The sequence below is a fragment of the Miniopterus natalensis genome, chromosome 9 (assembly GCF_054644295.1).
Source record: "Miniopterus natalensis isolate mMinNat1 chromosome 9, mMinNat1.hap1, whole genome shotgun sequence".
In the NCBI taxonomy this organism is placed as follows: domain Eukaryota; kingdom Metazoa; phylum Chordata; class Mammalia; order Chiroptera; family Miniopteridae; genus Miniopterus; species Miniopterus natalensis.
The window spans coordinates 66,141,006-66,151,297 of record NC_142089.1 but is presented as its reverse complement, the minus strand read 5'-3'; the positions used below and the strand labels follow the sequence as shown (position 1 = coordinate 66,151,297).

The 10,292-nt window shown below is 40.1% G+C and overlaps 1 non-coding gene and 1 pseudogene across 1 annotated transcript; one reads left to right on the top strand and one right to left on the bottom strand.

The window, feature by feature from the left end:
• Positions 1-2,068: 2,068 nt before the first annotated feature.
• LOC107531384 (small ribosomal subunit protein eS1 pseudogene) lies at positions 2,069-2,929 on the bottom strand (annotated as a pseudogene).
• Positions 2,930-9,328: 6,399 nt separating this feature from the next.
• On the top strand, positions 9,329-9,541 carry LOC148092496 (small nucleolar RNA U3). The gene has a single exon (XR_015715072.1). It is a non-coding gene; the product is annotated as a small nucleolar RNA U3 (small nucleolar RNA).
• Positions 9,542-10,292: the final 751 nt, after the last annotated feature.

Below are 10,292 nucleotides of genomic sequence, written 5' to 3'. Positions count from 1 at the left end.
TTAGCTGAGTGGAAAATGTTCCTGGAAAGAGATAAAAAAGATTTGATTTACCTTTGAAATAATGTAATGATGAGGATTATGTTTGGAGCAAGGGACTAATACTCAGGGTTTTATTGAAATGATCACCATTACCATGTTTATTTAAACCTGGGTAATACGACTACACTGTGAATAGGAAAATGGTGATGCAAGTGTGGGTAAATTAGATAGATACTGCTAGAACCCATCACATTGTATTTACTGTCGCGTTTTAACCTAAGTGACTGCTTTGCACACCACACCCGATGAGAAGAGGGAGCCATGTCTTCAGTAGTGGCTTGGAATTCAGGATTTCTCCAGGTTAATTTTGTCTCATCTTTGAGAAAACCTAGGATTGCTCCATGACTTCTTATTTATTTCCTGTTGGGAATATGAAAATGAGTTAAACACAACTCAGCTATCAAAAGAGCATACAATCTAGCACGTAAGGCAAACAGATACCCAAATAATACAAAGTGGGTAGGAGGACATTGGATGGGGAACTCTACAGAATGGAAGTTGAGTGTAGACGTGATAATCTTCCACGTTACAAATAAGAGTGTTGGCATCAGGTAATCTTTTTATAAATAATTTTTTATGGCATGTTCATTGTAGGAAATTCATAAAACAGAGAAAGACATAAAGATGAAAGTAAAAATCACCCCTAATGTCACCAGTGATAACCACTGTGAAATGTTGCTGTATGTCATTCTAGTCACGTTTCTAGGTATACCTAGGTATTTTAAAACAACAGTAGAATCATGTTGTATACTATTTTACAAACTGTTCCTTTCATTTAACAATATGCTGCGAAATAAACTGTGACTATTTTCCCACAAGAATTCATGTCCTTTTACACCATGATTTTTAATGGTTTTGTGTAATGTTTTGTCCTATGGACACACTGCACTTTATTTATCCAGTCTCCTAGAGTAGTAAGATTGTTTTCAGTGTTTCACTAATATAAACAATGCTGTGAGTAGTATCTTTATATATAAATATCTGCATCTTGCTGATTATTTCCTTAGGATAAATTCCTAGAAGTAGAGTTGTCAGATTATAGGTATAGGAATCCAAGCCCAGGAGCATGGCTGGTGTGCGATTACAAAACAGGCAAGAAATTGACCCATGTATTTCAGCCATGCTTTTGTTTTTGTTTTATGGTTCCTTTATATTGTGTAAGCATCGATCTTAGGGATAAAATGGACATTCTGGGTTTGCTAGCAGAAAGCTTTCCTAGATTTCGGCTGCCTTTTATCAACACTAGCAACTTTACTTGGAATTTGGCTCACACAGCTTATTTTACTGGCCTTTAAAATACATGAACAAACACTTGCTTACCTTAAATTTGCTGTTGTTTGATTTCTTACTGCTTTATTGTTTCACAGGGTCAAAAATCACAATTCTATCCCTGGCTGGGGTGGCTTAGTTGGCTGAGCATTGTCCCATGCACGGAGAGGTCAATGGTGGGATTTCTGGTATGGGGGGTGCAGGAGGCAGCCGATCTATGTTTCTCTCTCATAGATGTCTCTCTCTCCCCCTTCCGCTCTCTAAAAATCAATAAAAACATATTTTTAAAAAAATCACAATTCTATCTGATATGTGACCAAACTCAAGAGCAAACAGTGATTTTGATAATACATCCACAGTGTCAAAAAATGTTTTATCTGAGCTATATGCATAATGTATTAATTTTAAAAAGTGGTTACACCTTCCACTAGAGCACGCCATAGTAGAGGTCATATTCAGAGTGACAGCATCATTAAACCACAGGCTAAGGACATTGATATTTTCACAAACATACTGAAAGATATGCCTTTGAAATGAGGTGGCCAAAGGCATCTTACTCATAATGTTTTAGAGGTCTCTTTTTAGAATTGTCAGTGTATGAGACCCTTAGTAATTCTGTATTTCCACTTTGGGGTTTCAGGACTCTCATTTGCTCATTTGCTCATTTGTTTGTTCAGTCACTCATATAGACCCTTCAATAGCTACTGGGTTTTTTAAAATTTCACAAATAGGATTTTTTGTCACCATTAAAATCTGAATTTTAAATAGATTCTTGGCCTGGGGACTTGTATCTATCAGCTTGTTCTACTTTAGAATCTGTCTCATCTCCAGCAGCTTTTCTAGAACTGTGACCTTCACTGTGAAGCTCCACAAGTTTCCCCAACTCAAACTTGGGCTTCTTCAGCATCCTGACTTTTCTAGTGAAGACATCATGGAGCAGGTAATAGATTGGTAGCCCTTTCTGTGTCTTTCCAATGCTATCTGGAGTCAGTTTATTGACCACTTCTTCCAAGTCATTTGTCTGCATCTCTCAGTCATGATTTCCATGATCTTCTTCTGGATTTGGCAGACCTGTGGATGCTGAGCATAAGCGGCCTTCCAAATCTGATTGTTGCATTTTTTAGTAAAACAAACACAGAATAGACGAAGCAAATAACCATCGGCAGTCTTGACATCAACATGAGCTTCAGTCACGTTCTGCCTTTTTTTTTTTTACCATGGAGCACATTTTGTCTTGGGTAAGATCCATGCCATGGAAATCCGACAGTTTTTGCCCTGAACATCCTCAGTAAGTAGCTTGAATTTTCCAAAAGCAACTTCATCATTCCGCAGATCAGCTGGACTCACTTCAAAAACATAATCCTTGAGACCATGGGATGTGATTTTGGCTCCTGGAGCTCTCGTGCTAGTGTCTTCCCAGTACTGCTTACACTGAACGCCGTGGCGCCTTCTCCTCACAGGCAGCTTCCTTGGAAAGCGGACCAACCACTTCCTTCCTGGCTCCCTCTTTGCCCCTTCGCTGAGCTCTCGTTCTTGCCCACAGCCCGGGTGCTGCTCGGAGGGTCTCCTCTGAGCACCTGTCCTGCACGGGACTGAGAAGCCCATGCCCCCAGCAGCTCATGGTCTCGTGCAGAAATGGGTAGAAACAGCAGAACCTCATACTTGGGGGCCCTAACGTATGACAGGGGTGAAATGTGCTGTTGGGTCTCCTGCCCCCTTTTGCACTTTCTCCCCTTTGCTCTCCTTCCTTTGAGTCTTCCACCCACTGTCCCTGCCCCACCACAGTAATTTCCAGGAAGGACCTGGCCTGGGAGTTAGGGTGGGATGGGAGGTGGTGGCTCAGGGGTTGCGCTGGGCCAGGTGGAGCCAGGGGCTAGGAGCACAGGGTCAACAGGCTCCCCGGTGCAGACCCCACCACCCTGTGCGGAGCCTCGGGCCAAACACAAACGGAGGCCACTTACCATCTGTGGACGTACGAAAGTTGTAGATCAAGTTAATAAGCTGCTAACTAAAATATAGCTTCAGATGAACAAAATACAAAAGATATGTGTAAAGCTACGGTTTCATATAATAGAAAGTTGGAAAACTATAAAGCAATTGGATTTAATTATCTTCGTTCATATATGGGTGCCCTGTTGATGGGTTGGCAACATTCGGGTAAGTACGAAAGGACACAGTGATTGTCTCTGAGGATTGGGACTGGTCGCACGATGAGGGGTCTTGTACTTACTGATTTAGGTAGCTTTTTAAAGACATGATGAAATTATGGGCAATTTTATTTTCTTTTTCTCTGTTTTTCTCTATTTTTCAAATTTCTAAAATAACATGTTGCTTATGTAATTTGAAAAAAAAACAAAAACCAAGTCTAGAAAACCATTCTAAGATTGGAAAGTATCTCATTAAGTTGAATTTCTAGTATCTCATTAAGTTGGTTGTGTTTCAATTTTTAGGCCCATGTGATTTAAGGAGTTGACTAAAGTTAACCTGAGAACAACAAATTTTTTTTTGAGGCAGTAAGGGGGAATTAGAGAGAATCCAAACTGTCAAAAATTAACAAATCAAGAATCTATATTTTAAAAAGAGAACATGTACAGCCATAGAACTGATTGCCTGACCTTTCTAAGCAATAAGTATTTATTTTTTAATGACCTCAGGCATTTGAGTCTGGATTATTTTTACAATAAGGTGTTGCATTTACTCAGTGATTTCAGCATTTCAACGTGCTTCACATCAATCCTCTCATTTTATTGTTTAAGTAATCCCATTGGGAAGGGAAGCTATTAACGAAAATGAAGCTCAAAAATTGAGATTGGGCTTACATGTCACAACTCGTTCTTGGTGAAACAAGGACTGGAGCATAGGGCTCTTGGATCTGAGTCCAGTTCTTTTGCCACTGCTGCTAATAAACTTACACAATGAAGTTTCTGGAATGTACACTTATTCCTCAGAAACTTTTGTAAATGTCCCACTGTTGAATTTTTAAAAAATGGAACTCATCTTTAAAAGGCAGTCAGTTTTTTTCTATGAGCTACTAAAGAATACACCCTTTTAAGAGATGCCGGACTCCCTGTATTTCCACAAGTGAGGATCTTTATAGAAAGTGCTAATTAGTGCTAAGTACCTTTAGAGATGCCTTCTAGGATAGTGTCCAAGGACACACCACGTGGAGGAGAAAATTACAATAACTTTCCCTTCAGGGACTCAGCTAATTTTCTGTGATGATGAGAGACCATAAGATTATTTTACTCAGTGCTTAAAATGTGCATAAGTACTATGTTAGTATTATTACAAGATTTGTAATAGCCAACATTTTACCCAGACTCTAGAAAAGTTATACTTTAAAAAGATAATTTGGGTGAAATGGGTAAAGGGGGTCAAAAGGTACAAAGTTCCAGTTAATAAATAAAAAATAATGGGGATGTAATGTGCAGCATGGTGACTATAGCTATTAATACTTTATTGTATATTTGAAAGTTGCTAAGAGAGTAGACCTTAAAAGTCATCACAAGAAAAAAATTGTTTGCAACTATGTGTGGTGTCAGATGTTAACTAGACTTACTGTGGTGATAATTTTGCAATATATACAAATAATGAATCATTATGTTGTATTCCTAAAGCTAATGTAATGTTACATGTTAATTATATCTCAATAAAAAAAGTACAGTGGTTTTTAAAGTTAAATCTATGGTGCTATTAAAAAAGATAATTTGATTTTTGTAATATATGCTTCTGTAAGTTATTTTTTTAAATTTCACATTATTGCAGTTCAGAATGTTTATAGCTTAACTTCTAGTTTATTCATCATGACTTTAGTGAGCTGCATATAGAGTAAAAGTCAAAACAACCCTCCACCCTCTTCCGTTCGACACCACACAGGTCAACAGCTATAATTAACTGAGGATATTCGCCATGTCAATTAAAGAATTTCCACTGGAAAAAAATTACAAAACAAAACCAAAAATCTCATGTAGATTTATTTTAGTTTACCTCAAAATCTTAAAGCAAATCTGAAACTTCACGTAAAACACCATTGCTCAATTAAAACAAAACAAAACAAACAAAAATAAGTTCTTTTTTCAGAATATGAAGATCAATAATAAAGTCCCCATGTAATGGAACCAGTGTTTCTGCTATGCTAGGAAGAGGCCTGTGCTTGATCCAACCATCAGATGCCTCACAGAGCTATTTTATAGTAAATAGAACAGCCATTTAGAGAGTAATGACAGTCTTTAATAATTCTATAGTCAACCTCGATTTTAAGGTCCAAAGACTCTACAGCCTTGGCAGAATATTGGGTGCACAGTGTGATAGCTGGCACAGCTGCTCAGGAGGTGGTGATGGGTGTCTCCAAGTGTAATGCAAAACCCAACTGCTCAGGCCAAACCCCTGTCCAAGTGCTTCTTGTACTTTTGAACTCAACTGTCTGATGTCACCTCTCTAACCCATGGTCTTAAGATGGCTGTTAAGTCAGAACAAAGAGGAGAGCTAGTCACAGAAGAACAAATACTGCCCCATTCCATTTACATGAGGTTCCTAAAACAGTCCAACGCAGAGAAGCAGAGAGCAGAACTGTGGTTTCCAGGGTTAAGGAGGAGTTTAAAAGAGGAAGCTGCTATTCAATGGATATTGTCAGGGAGGGGGAAAATCTCCCCTCTTTTGAGTTCTTATGGCTACACTAATAATAAAATCGATGTAAAACCAGATTAACTGAAGGAAACCCAATTTAATACGTGCACATAGGAGATCATAAATGATACTCAGAGGAGCATCATTTTTATACTTTTTACACAAAGAAACAATACATTTGTGAAAATTTGACAGGACAAAGAAACTTAGGTTTGGGCTTTCATCAGTGAGGAATCAAAGCAAATGTGGGTTGGGTAGTAAATTAGTAAATGAGGTTTGTTTAAACAAGCTCCTCAGCCCTGGATGTCTCAACTCTAGTGATAAGGGTGTCTTCCTCAGCTCCCCTGGAGCAAGGAGGGCACCTTTCCCGGGGAAGACTCATTTCCTGCATTCAAGGAGACCAGGGAGGGCCAACATGCCCACAGGCTGCTTGTCAAGTAACTTTAACTCAAAGTAATCAATATGCCATTGTGGGGCCCTGTGGGGCGGCCTGTCCTGACAGTGTAAGTTTAGTAAGCAAGGTGAGTGAGCTCTGGGCAGGCCCTGTGCAACGCGGTGCCTGTAGGCAACCATTCAGTATGGCACACTTAAAATCTGTGAAGAAGGTAGATCTCATCTGATATTCTTATCGCAATAAAATTACTTTTTTTTAAAAAAGGAAGGCAGAACAAAGAGCAAAAATGTCAAGAAGAGAAGTAATTAAAGGAAGACAAAACACCTCTTTGTGGAGACAAGGAAGGGGCTGTGCCACCAGGGCATTTGGAGAGCTAGAGGCACGTGACTCAAGCCACCAAGGTGACTGATGCCCTCTTCCAGCACACAGACCTTGGCTTGCTTCTGTGTGCAGTGCTTGGCAAGAGAAAGGGCATCCTGCGCTGCCACCTAGGAACAGCCACACTCTTCAGGTCCTGTGTGGTGGCCCCAGGACGGGGCATGGACTGGGCACTTGGAGGAGGATGGGGCAATAGAGAAGATCAGGAGTAGCTTGTGTCCTTGTAACCCTGCTAATGACATCAGCACTGTCTCCTTGACCTTTCTTAACGCCATTTCCTAGACCTTCTTGCCGGCTTGAGTACTCCCTGGTGGAGGTATCCCGGCTGTACATGGCTTTTCTGCTAGTCTGTCTGAAGGGGAAGAGCATTTCAATGGTAACAATATGATCATTGCCTCTCACAGACTGGAGATAAAAAATTAGAAAACAGAAACCAGGCCATTTTCTCCAACAGTTACATAGGCAAATACATTTTATTTCTATACATTCATTCTATTCACATCCTTATAATAGCTATGTTGACACATTGATATAATTAATGTTTCCTATTGGAGAAATGAGCAGACTCCTCATAATTTTAGAAAGGGTGTGCTGCCTCCTCCATTCACTGATTTCATACCAGCTTCAACCACAGTAGCAAAATAATTATAGTAAAAAGCCACCAGCAGATCTTAGCATTTGCAGTGCAGGGTCATAATTGAACTAAAATTGTTCAGGAGTATGAGACGGTCACTGCCCTTAGCATTTGTGTAATGCCGGGGAAATATTAGTGCATCTGTTATTTTAAGTGGGCAGCAGCAATTTAGAAAGCTAAAAGCAGCTATATCTAAGCCTTTTTAAGTTTTCTTAGCCATTGACTCATGTTTTATCCCCTGGCTTGATGGCAACCTGACTTTTAGCCAAGCAAACAATAAACTAAGAGCATAAACAAAATTGGTGCCTCTCATTTTTAGAGCTGAGGAATATATTTAACAAGATTTTTAAATTTCCATGGATATAAATCTCTGAGCACTACACTATAGCTGTTTAAAATTCCAGTAACATCAGGAGTTACTCTTCTGAGCGGGCTGTAAACCTAAGCAGAGTTATTTTGGCAAAACAGATACAATTTGCAGGGAGATTTAAACATGAGGATAGCTCATAACTGTCAACAAGTAACACAAAGCCTTATTCCCTGAATCAAAACATCTGAATTTCAGGTGTTGAAGTTTAGCAGGGAGCTGCTCCATCTGCCAGGATTGCCTGACAACCTAGAACTCCCTCCGAGGATGGGCAGCCTTGCAAAATCTGTACAGAGGTCCAGCTCTCTTTGTCCCCATGTTTTGGAATTTCCAGGAAGCTGGCTTCCCACAATTAATTAGGAAGTGAGGGTGGGAAGTCTGGGAGGCCAGTGTGGAACCTTAAAGCTGACACTGCCAAACCTCAAAGCCAGCCCATGATTTCAGCAGGGCAAAGAGGGCTGGGGCAGAAGCCCAGCCTGGTGGGGACACCCAGATGGCTTGGTAGGAAGGGCTTCGCTACCCTCCCAGATCCACCCCAAATGAATACGTAAGCAGGGTGCTTGCTCTGCAAATGTAGCATTAGGCTAAGTCTTCCACCCCTCTCACCAGATTGTCTCTTATTTCCACCCACAAAGACATTTGTGGTTAATAGTAAACACTGACTTGTATAAAGTTATTGGCAGATGTTCCCAAACTTGACCTCCACCTAGAATTTCCTAATGATCACAGTAATAGAATAAGCCAGTCTGTGTAGTATGGTATGTGTGTGTATTAGCTAAATCTAATTTTAAGTTCCTAATCTGTTTGAACTATACAGCTCACATTATGGAATATGGAGGACTGAACATGGCATATGCAGAGACTCAGTAAAATTTGTTACGTAAATGAATCATGAGCACAGAAATGCTGTATGCGACGTGGCGAATTCAACCCTTCCAGTCCCTCACAGAGCTCTCAGGCTAGTGAGGGAGAAGAAAAGAGGTAATTCTAGAGAATTCTTCGTCAGAAAAAGAAAAAACAACACTCCATGATGCTGTAAGGTAGGACCAGAGGGACACCCAACTCAGGAGGAAGTGCTATTGAAGTGGGATCCTGAAGGGTGTAGGCCTTAGCCAAGGGAGTGGTTGAGGGGAGGGAAGAGTATTGCACACAAGGAAAGCCCATGCTTAAGAGGTCCTGCTGAGGCACTATCACAGGCAGGCGAGAAATGACCAGCCACACAGTGTCTTGCAAAGTCTTGTGACATTTGAGTTTCATTCTAAGAGCAATGAGGGCCATTGATGGGTTTAAGCAGATCAGTGATATGATCAGATCTGGATCTTAGAAAAATCACTCTCTGTTTGAAGCTTATGTCACATTGATGCTCTCTACTTAATATTTTGCAAATGATGATGATTGTAACTGGCTGCATTATTGTCTTTTTATAACATGGAAGTATAATATTCCTTTCATGTGGTATTATGTAATTCATGTTGTTGTGTTTTAAATGGCAATGATGCATATAAAATAATGATTATTATTATAATAAATAACAACATTTATTACAAGCTTACAGTATGTCGGGAATAGTGCTATGCTTTTTATAAATTATCCAATTTAATTCCTTTGAAAAGTAATTTTCAAGACTATACTTTCAGGGATCATTTCTATAGTTCATTACTAGAAGTTTCTCTGAGCATGTGGAGCACCCGAAACCATAACGAGGAGGCCCAGGGTCCACCCCTGAGCTTGAAGCTGGCTCTCGGTGCTGCTTCAGTAACTGCCGTTTGCAATTGGTCATTGCTCTTCCCTCTCTTTCGAGAGAGTAAGAGGGAGAGGACGCCATCTGAGTGGAATTAAAAAAAAAGAAAAGTGATTTTCACCAGAACAACTGATCGATTTCTCTAAGACCTTGTGATCACCAACCAGGCCGTTAGAGACCAAACGTGTCATGCAGACATCATGACCCAATTTGAGTGTGTGTAGAAACTGGGTACCAGTTTAGTTTCTTGCCGAAGGATTTTTTTCCATATTCTAGAACATTGGTTTAAGAAACTTTGAAATCAGTCCTATTGGTGTCCCCGTTTGGATTGAGGGAGTTGGGAATTAGAATTAAACCCCTTGCCTAGGTCACACAGGAAGCAAAAGGCAAGGTCAGAATGGCAGTGCAGGCTATTAAAGGAACTTCAAATTCAACCAAATTAGTTGGCAATAACCATAATTAAAAACTTAGACTTAGTGACATGAGCATGTCTTCATTTAATGAATAGTCTTGAGGGAAAGATGACCTGAAACTATTAAGATGGTGACAAGATAAACATTGTATCAAGGATGGAAGGCTGTGAACCATGGGGATGAAGTCATGAGTTTCCCAGTAGCATAGAGTTAGGGATAGGACCTGGACAATTTGGCTGGTGGCATAGCTGACCTATGCAATAAGTACCAAGCACATATGCAATTTTATCTTAGGTTGTTTAACTAAGCAACCAAAGTTGCTCCTCCAGTACACATTGCCAGCCTTAATTACGTTTTCCTAGTGCACACCCCTATTTGGGAAATTGCGTATCATCTCCTAATCTCATGCGTGTTGGTTGCATGAGAGGAGG